The following is a 10303-nucleotide window of genomic DNA, read 5'->3' as shown; positions in this document are numbered from 1 at the left end:
GAAAGGGATGGGAGGAGCTTGTTACTGATTACCCCCAAGCACTCTATACATAGCAATCCCTGCCAATGGCAACTACAGTGTCAGAGGTGCAAGAAGGGGATGGGGAACAGCTTGTTACTGATTACCCCCAAGCACTCTATACATAGCAATCCCTGCCAATGGCAACTACAGTGTCAGAGGTGCAAGAAGGGGATGGGGAGCAGCTTGTTACTGATTACCCCCAAGCAGGGCCGGGCCGAGGCATAGGCTGGAGAGGCTCCAGCCTCGGGGCGCAGTGTAGGAGGGGGCGCACAATTCCTTCAGCTGTCATTCCTAATTGTGTTTGAAGCAGAAAGAAATAAGAAAAGGGGATACAGAGCAGTGACTGCAAGCCAGATAACTAGATATTAAGGTGTTGGGGAGGTTGTGGGCCCTGTGGCGCCTCTTAGTCTAATAGCAATCAGCGTGTGACGGCTGGGGTGGCAGGGATGGAGGGGCGCACTTTGGTGTCTCAGCCTTGGGTGCTGGAGGACCTTGTCCCGCCTCTGCCCCCAAGCACTCTATACATAGCAATCCCTGCCAATGGCAACTACAGTGTCAGAGGTGCAAGAAGGGGATGGGGAGCAGCTTGTTACAGATTACCCCCAAGCACTCTATACATAGCAATCCCTGCCAATGGCAACTACAGTGTCAGAGGTGCAAGAAGGGGATGGGGAGCAGCTTGTTACTGATTACCCCCAAGCACTCTATACATAGCAATCCCTGCCAATGGCAACTACAGTGTCAGAGGTGCAAGAAGGGGATGGGGAGCAGCTTGTTACAGATTACCCCCAAGCACTCTATACATAGCAATCCCTGCCAATGGCAACTACAGTGTCAGAGGTGCAAGAAGGGGATGGGGAGCAGCTTGTTACTGATTACCCCCAAGCACTCTATACATAGCAATCCCTGCCAATGGCAACTACAGTGTCAGAGGTACAAGAAAGGGATGGGAGGAGCTTGTTACTGATTACCCCCAAGCACTCTATACATAGCAATCCCTGCCAATGGCAACTACAGTGTCAGAGGTGCAAGAAGGGGATGGGGAGCAGCTTGTTACTGATTACCCCCAAGCACTCTATACATAGCAATCCCTGCCAATGGCAACTACAGTGTCAGAGGTGCAAGAAGGGGATGGGGAGCAGCTTGTTACAGATTACCCCCAAGCACTCTATACATAGCAATCCCTGCCAATGGCAACTACAGTGTCAGAGGTGCAAGAAGGGGGCGGGGAGCAGCTTGTTACTGATTACCCCCAAGCACTCTATACATAGCAATCCCTGCCAATGGCAACTACAGTGTCAGAGGTGCAAGAAGGGGGCGGGGAGCAGCTTGTTACTGATTACCCCCAAGCACTCTATACATAGCAATCCCTGCCAATGGCAACTACAGTGTCAGAGGTGCAAGAAGGGGGCGGGGAGCAGCTTGTTACTGATTACCCCCAAGCACTCTATACATAGCAATCCCTGCCAATGGCAACTACAGTGTCAGAGGTGCAAGAAGGGGATGGGGAGCAGCTTGTTACTGATTACCCCCAAGCACTCTATACATAGCAATCCCTGCCAATGGCAACTACAGTGTCAGAGGAGCAAGAAGGGGATGGGGAACAGCTTGTTACTGATTACCCCCAAGCACTCTATACATAGCAATCCCTGCCAATGGCAACTACAGTGTCAGAGGTGCAAGAAGGTGCTGGGGAGCAGCTTGTTACTGATTACCCCCAAGCACTCTATACATAGCAATCCCTACCAATGGCAACTACAGTGTCAGAGGTGCAAGAAGGGGATGGGGAACAGCTTGTTACTGATTACCCCCAAGCACTCTATACATAGCAATCCCTGCCAATGGCAACTACAGTGTCAGAGGTGCAAGAAGGGGATGGGGAGCAGCTTGTTACTGATTACCCCCAAGCACTCTATACATAGCAATCCCTGCCAATGGCAACTACAGTATCAGAGATGCAAGAAGGGGGATGGGGAGCAGCTTGTTACTGATTACCCCCAAGCACTCTATACATAGCAATCCCTGCCAATGGCAACTACAGTGTCAGAGGTGCAAGAAGGGGGCGGGGAGCAGCTTGTTACTGATTACCCCAAAGCACTCTATACATAGCAATCCCTGCCAATGGCAACTACAGTGTCAGAGGTGCAAGAAGGGGGCGGGGAGCAGCTTGTTACTGATTACCCCCAAGCACTCTATACATAGCAATCCCTGCCAATGGCAACTACAGTGTCAGAGGTGCAAGAAGGGGGCGGGGAGCAGCTTGTTACTGATTACCCCCAAGCACTCTATACATAGCAATCCCTGCCAATGGCAACTACAGTGTCAGAGGTGCAAGAAGGGGATGGGGAGCAGCTTGTTACTGATTACCCCCAAGCTCTCTATACATAGCAATCCCTGCCAATGGCAACTACAGTGTCAGAGGTGCAAGAAGGGGGCGGGGAGCAGCTTGTTACTGATTACCCCCAAGCACTCTATACATAGCAATCCCTGCCAATGGCAACTACAGTGTCAGAGGTGCAAGAAGGGGGCGGGGAGCAGCTTGTTACTGATTACCCCCAAGCACTCTATACATAGCAATCCCTGCCAATGGCAACTACAGTGTCAGAGGTGCAAGAAGGGGATGGGGAGCAGCTTGTTACTGATTACCCCCAAGCACTCTATACATAGCAATCCCTGCCAATGGCAACTACAGTGTCAGAGGAGCAAGAAGGGGATGGGGAACAGCTTGTTACTGATTACCCCCAAGCACTCTATACATAGCAATCCCTGCCAATGGCAACTACAGTGTCAGAGGTGCAAGAAGGTGCTGGGGAGCAGCTTGTTACTGATTACCCCCAAGCACTCTATACATAGCAATCCCTACCAATGGCAACTACAGTGTCAGAGGTGCAAGAAGGGGATGGGGAACAGCTTGTTACTGATTACCCCCAAGCACTCTATACATAGCAATCCCTGCCAATGGCAACTACAGTGTCAGAGGTGCAAGAAGGGGATGGGGAGCAGCTTGTTACTGATTACCCCCAAGCACTCTATACATAGCAATCCCTGCCAATGGCAACTACAGTATCAGAGATGCAAGAAGGGGGATGGGGAGCAGCTTGTTACTGATTACCCCCAAGCACTCTATACATAGCAATCCCTGCCAATGGCAACTACAGTGTCAGAGGAGCAAGAAGGGGATGGGGAGCAGCTTGTTACTGATTACCCCCAAGCACTCTATACATAGCAATCCCTGCCAATGGCAACTACAGTGTCAGAGGTGCAAGAAGGGGATGGGAAACAGCTTGTTACTGATTACCCCCAAGCACTGTATACATAGCAATCCCTGCCAATGGCAACTACAGTGTCAGAGGTGCAAGAAGGGGAGGGGGAGGAGCTTGTTACTGATTACCCCCCAAGCACTCTATACATAGCAATCCCTGCCAATGGCAACTACAGTGTCAGAGGTGCAAGAAGGGGGCGGGGAGCAGCTTGTTACTGATTACCCCCAAGCACTCTATACATAGCAATCCCTGCCAATGGCAACTACAGTGTCAGAGGTGCTAGAAGGGGATGGGGAGCAGCTTGTTACTGATTACCCCCAAGCACTCTATACATAGCAATCCCTGCCAATGGCAACTACAGTGTCAGAGGTGCAAGAAGGGGATGGGGAGCAGCTTGTTACTGATTACCCCCAAGCACTCTATACATAGCAATCCCTGCCAATGGCAACTACAGTGTCAGAGGAGCAAGAAGGGGATGGGGAACAGCTTGTTACTGATTACCCCCAAGCACTCTATACATAGCAATCCCTGCCAATGGCAACTACAGTGTCAGAGGTGCAAGAAGGTGCTGGGGAGCAGCTTGTTACTGATTACCCCCAAGCACTCTATACATAGCAATCCCTACCAATGGCAACTACAGTGTCAGAGGTGCAAGAAGGGGATGGGGAACAGCTTGTTACTGATTACCCCCAAGCACTCTATACATAGCAATCCCTGCCAATGGCAACTACAGTGTCAGAGGTGCAAGAAGGGGATGGGGAGCAGCTTGTTACTGATTACCCCCAAGCACTCTATACATAGCAATCCCTGCCAATGGCAACTACAGTATCAGAGATGCAAGAAGGGGGATGGGGAGCAGCTTGTTACTGATTACCCCCAAGCACTCTATACATAGCAATCCCTGCCAATGGCAACTACAGTGTCAGAGGAGCAAGAAGGGGATGGGGAGCAGCTTGTTACTGATTACCCCCAAGCACTCTATACATAGCAATCCCTGCCAATGGCAACTACAGTGTCAGAGGTGCAAGAAGGGGATGGGAAACAGCTTGTTACTGATTACCCCCAAGCACTGTATACATAGCAATCCCTGCCAATGGCAACTACAGTGTCAGAGGTGCAAGAAGGTGCTGGGGAGCAGCTTGTTACTGATTACCCCCAAGCACTCTATACATAGCAATCCCTGCCAATGGCAACTACAGTGTCAGAGGTGCAAGAAGGGGATGGGAAACAGCTTGTTACTGATTACCCCCAAGCACTCTATACATAGCAATCCCTGCCAATGGCAACTACAGTGTCAGAGGTGCAAGAAGGGGATGGGAAACAGCTTGTTACTGATTACCCCCAAGCACTCTATACATAGCAATCCCTGCCAATGGCAACTACAGTGTCAGAGGTACAAGAAGGGGATGGGGAGCAGCTTGTTACTGATTACCCCCAAGCACTCTATACATAGCAATCCCTGCCAATGGCAACTACAGTGTCAGAGGTGCAAGAAGGGAATGGGGAGCAGCTTGTTACTGATTACCACCAAGCACTCTATACATAGCAATCCCTGCCAATGGCAGCTACAGTGTCAGAGGTGCAAGAAGGGGATGGGGAGCAGCTTGTTACTGATTACCCCCAAGCACTCTATACATAGCAATCCCTGCCAATGGCAACTACAGTGTCAGAGGTGCAAGAAGGGGATGGGGAGCAGCTTGTTACTGATTACCCCCAAGCACTCTATACATAGCAATCCCTGCCAATGGCAACTACAGTGTCAGAGGTACAAGAAGGGGATGGGGAGCAGCTTGTTACTGATTACCCCCAAGCACTCTATACATAGCAATCCCTGCCAATGGCAACTACAGTGTCAGAGGTGCAAGAAGGGGATGGGGAGCAGCTTGTTACTGATTACCCCCAAGCACTCTATACATAGCAATCCCTGCCAATGGCAACTACAGTGTCAGAGGAGCAAGAAGGGGATGGGGAGCAGCTTGTTACTGATTACCCCCAAGCACTCTATACATAGCAATCCCTGCCAATGGCAACTACAGTGTCAGAGGAGCAAGAAGGGGATGGGGAGGAGCTTGTTACTGATTACCCCCAAGCACTCTATACATAGCAATCCCTGCCAATGGCAACTACAGAGTCAGAGGTGCAAGAAGGGGATGGAGATAGTTTGTTAATGATCACTGCTATTCAAAGCATCTATAGAAGTGATTATTACCAGCACAGGACCAATAGAGAGCTAATACTGTGGTTGAGGGAGGGTCCTTTGAGGCCCCGATGCGGTCACTACCTCTGCAACCCCTACTGCTACGCCCCTGATCCCTCTCATGCTGTGACATATGGAGGCCCTGACAAACACCGCCAATCCCTTCATACTATGCCACAGTTGCCATGCAAGTCTCATCCACCAGAGACTTCTGGAGGCGAATCCACTGTGAGCACCGTAAACGTTTCAGTTTTGTTGGTGTGCCCATACATGATACAATCTCGATTGTATGTACAATCAGTGAAATAAAGTTATTAATTTCATGCTGGAAATTAAGGGTAATATGCTGCCACCACTCTCTACAATGACGATGTAGAGATCTCAAAGCTAATTATTCCTAAAAAGAAGAAAACGGTAGACTGCAACCTAACTGGCCAAATCCACAATTAAGAGGATGCTGTAGTGTGTCTCTTTTTTGAGGACAAAGATTTTGAGTATAGTTCAGAAGTATCAGGTAAAAGGGGCAAAACTGGAACAATTAAATTGTCAGTTTTATTATAAAACTATACACAAAAAAATATATACATTGAGGCTGGCAGATAAATATATCTGGTGGCTTAACAGATCGATTGGATAGAATAAGTAACACACACCATACAATCTTGGTTGTACAGATTTACCAAATCTATGTAGTATAAGGGCCAACAGATTGAAAATACCTTGAATGATTAATTGGATAAGCTCTTATACTACATGAAAGTGGTAAGATTGAACAACCAAGATTGTATGGTGTGTGTTGAGCTTAAGAGATGAAAAATGAATAGAATGTCTGAAAGCTCAAAATACCATGTTGGAGTCCAGTAAGCAATAATGTCTTTGCACTGAAATAATCAGTATTGGGGTTTTTGCCGGTATCCTGCTGGCTTGTCAACTGGTGGAATTTGACAACAGATGATGGAAAAAGGACAATGGACCTGAGTGGGTTGCTGTGTTTTAACCCCCTCTGTAGCTGGGAGTGGCTATGACTCACAAAAGTCCAGTCTTGTGTAATAGGTACGGGGGCAGGGCCTGACCCAGAGATAGAAAATCTGCCAGAATGCCTGCTCTGCCAGTCTCTCCTGCCCGTAGGTCATATCAAGAAATAGATTGCATATTTACATTGGGCGCTACAAATCCACAGATATGAAATATGATTATGAAACAATAAAGTATGCCTGAGAATCTTTAGATCTCCTAATGGGAACCTCTGATTTGTGTAAGAATTTCCTGAAACCCTTAAAGCGGAACTGAATTCTTGCACAGGACAGAAGGAAAGCAGGGATGGAAGGTTTCACTTACCAAGAAACGTTGGACAAATTGGGTTTATTTAGCTTGGGAAAAAAAGACAGCTAAGGGGTAGGGATGTAGGCGAACCGTTCACCGGCGAACCCCTATGGGCCGCTACTACTTCCGGGTCGCTATGACCCGGAGTAGTATGGCTGCGCTGGGCCGGTGGTGCGCATCTTTGATCACGCGCCTGTTGCTGGTCACTCTCTGCGCATGAGCGTGACATCACTCCTGATGTCACGCACATGCGCAGAAAGTGCCCAGCAAAGGGCGCGCGATCAAAGACGCGCACCGCCGGCCCAGCTCAGCCGTACTACTCCGGGTCATAGCGACCCGGAAGTAGAACAAGGTGAGGTGTTCACCGACATCTCTGCTAAGGGGTCATTAAGTTACCATCTATAAACACATCAGAGAGCATTAGGCTTGGCACATCAGCTTTTTGTCCCCTAGACTTGTACAAAGGAGAAGGGGACATGATCTGTGTATGGAGGAAAAAGGTGTTGCCATCTATTTAGGGGTTCTTGAATCTTTACATTAAGAGTTGTTAAAATGTGGAATATTTTACCACAGGAAGTAGTTATGGGAAACTTGGATGATTTCCTTACATTGAAGGGCATCCATGGCTATAATTATGGCTATGATTCAATTCAATTCAATTCACTTTATTGTCATTGTGTAACACAACAAATTTAATTTTCATTCATTTGATATGTGAGGGTGCAGGAGAAAAAGGTACCTAAAGCTCAATAATTTATTTATTTTATTCTGGTTGGACTTGATGGATGAAAGTCTTTTTTCAAACAAACTATGTACAGTAACTGTGTAAGGGCCGAGAGAGTAGAACGTGTTTTGCTTGCCTTCATCTATTATCCCCCCAATTTGTTTCATTCATAGAGCAGCTCTGAAGAACCCAAGGATAGGAAGTCCAGGAATGTACCTGACGAGGAGAGGATAGGAAGTCCAGGAATGTACCTGACGAGGAGAGGATAGGAAGTCCAGGAATGTGCCTGACGAGGAGAGGATAGGAAGTCCAGGAATGTACCTGACGAGGAGAGGATAGGAAGTCAGGGAATGTACCTGACGAGGAGAGGATAAGAAGTCTGGGAATGTACCTGACGAGGAGAGGATAGAAAGTCCAGGAATGTACCTGACGAGGAGAGGATAGGAAGTCCACGAATGTACCTGACGAGGAGAGGATAGGAAGTCCAGGAATGTACCTGACGAGGAGAGGATAGGAAGTCCAGGAATGTACCTGACGAGGAGAGGATAGGAAATCCGGGAATGTACCTGACGAGGAGAGGATAGGAAGTCCGGGAATGTACCTGACGAGGAGAGGATAGGAAGTCCAGGAATGTACCTGACGAGGAGAGGATAGGAAGTCCGGGAATGTACCTGACGAGGGGAGGATAGGAAGTCCGGGAATGTACCTGACGAGGAGAGGATAGGAAGTCCGGGAATGTACCTGACGAGGAGAGGATAGGAAGTCCAGGAATGTACCTGATGAGGAGAGGATAGGAAGTCCGGGAATGTACCTGATGAGGAGAGGATAGGAAGTCCGGGAATGTACCTGACGAGGAGAGGATAGGAAGTCCGGGAATGTACCTGACGAGGAGAGGATAGGAAGTCCGAGAATATACCTGACGAGGAGAGGATAGGAAGTCCGGGAATGTACCTGACGAGGAGAGGATAGGAAGTCCGGGAATGTACCTGACGAGGAGAGGATAGGAAGTCCGGGAATGTACCTGACGAGGAGAGGATAGGAAGTCCGGGAATGTATCTGACGAGGAGAGGATAGGAAGTCCGGGAATGTACCTGACGAGGAGAGGATAGGAAGTCCGGGAATGTACCTGACGAGGAGAGGATAGGAAGTCCAGGAATGTACCTGACGAGGAGAGGATAGGAACTCCAGGAATGTGCCTGACCAGGGCCGGATTTCTGGAAAGGCCAGAAAGGCCACGGCCTAGGGCGATAAAATTAGATAAGATAAGAAGGGCGGCATGACTTGGAGAGAGAAGAGGTCATATGTCAAAGTAAATCATCTCTTCTGGTCCCGCAGCACAGCCAGCCAGCGCCCTGCTCTGCACTAATAGCTGAATTCCACAGTTCCCCAATCCCTGCATCTCTCTCTCTCACTTCCTGATGTGTTAAAACAATCAGGATCAATCATATCGGTCATCTGATAATCCATTCCTTTCTTTGTATGATAGACTTACAGATCGATGTGAGAAATACCAGGGATTTACATTACAAAGCAGATAGAACTAAGTTCCGCTGAGTTTTAATGCCAAGCATTCCCAAACATCAGAGAGCTCTGCAGTTTCTTCACCACTTTTACAACTTTGACACTGACCTCAGCTAATTTATCTAATCCTAATTTATGACTGTTTTAGCAGTGGTCGCTTCTCTTCCTTAGTTAACTCTTTCCTGACTCATTTTCTGTCTTCCAGCTCCTACCATCTATGAGACTGCAGGATAAAAAATGCTGTTTTCTTCCCTTTCATTGCTAAATTGTCATTTTAAATGACACCTGAGCAGTGGTGCTCATCCAATATTTGGGTATCCGAACTACCCAGATAATCTGAACTTTTTCCACTATCCGAACTTTGAATAGCAATTCGGATATTTTTTTAAAATCTGCACTATCCGAGAAAACTCGGATTTCCCATCTGAGAGAGAGATTTTAAGTCCCCACATCATTAAAAAAACATGATGTTACATGCCTCATTTACCCTAAAAAACGGCAATTTAAATAAGCCTTCTTTGTTCCCGTATACTGCCAATATGTTAGAGCACACCACCATATGTACATTCAGCATTCAAAAGAGATGCATAGATTTTTCAGCAAATATAAATAAATGTCATTCAGATGCTTTAAAGTGAAGCTGAACTCTTGCACAGGACAGAAGAAAAACAGAGAACTGTACCCTGTATGTATTTCGAGAGCCTGTCTAATTCCCCCTCCTCTGTGTCACAAGTTGTAATTTAATCTCTACACTGTGTCACCTGACTGCCACAACAGCTAAGCTCATTTGAAAGCACAGGATGTTAAACATATGTCTGCTTCCATAAAAGCAGGAAGTAGACACACTGCAGATTTATTGCAGGATTTGTATCAGCTGTAACAAAAATGTTTTTATTGAAAGGTTATGTTGTTGCGTATCTTTTAGAGCAGAGAGGAAGTTCTGAGTTCAGGTCCACTGTAATTACAACAGAACATCCAAAGTGGGTCTTGACAGGATGTTTTCTACTTACCTGTTCTCTGTTTTGGATGGGCTTCTCTCCATTGCACTGCCCTGCCACCTGTTGGTGGCTCCGACTGCAGCCAGTCGCACAGAGGACAAAGAAGCAGCGCATGCTCTGGCCACTCGCGCTCCCTGTCACCTGTATGTGGCTCTGACTGCAGCCAGTCGCACAGAGGACAAAGAAGCAGCGCATGCTCTGGCCACTCGCGCTCCCTGTCAGTCACCTGTATGTGGCTCTGACTGCAGCCAGTCGC

This window comes from Hyperolius riggenbachi, chromosome 6 (assembly GCF_040937935.1).
Source record: "Hyperolius riggenbachi isolate aHypRig1 chromosome 6, aHypRig1.pri, whole genome shotgun sequence".
In the NCBI taxonomy this organism is placed as follows: Eukaryota; Metazoa; Chordata; class Amphibia; order Anura; family Hyperoliidae; genus Hyperolius; species Hyperolius riggenbachi.
The sequence above is the reverse complement of the archived record's forward strand: the minus strand, read 5'-3'. Positions refer to the sequence as shown.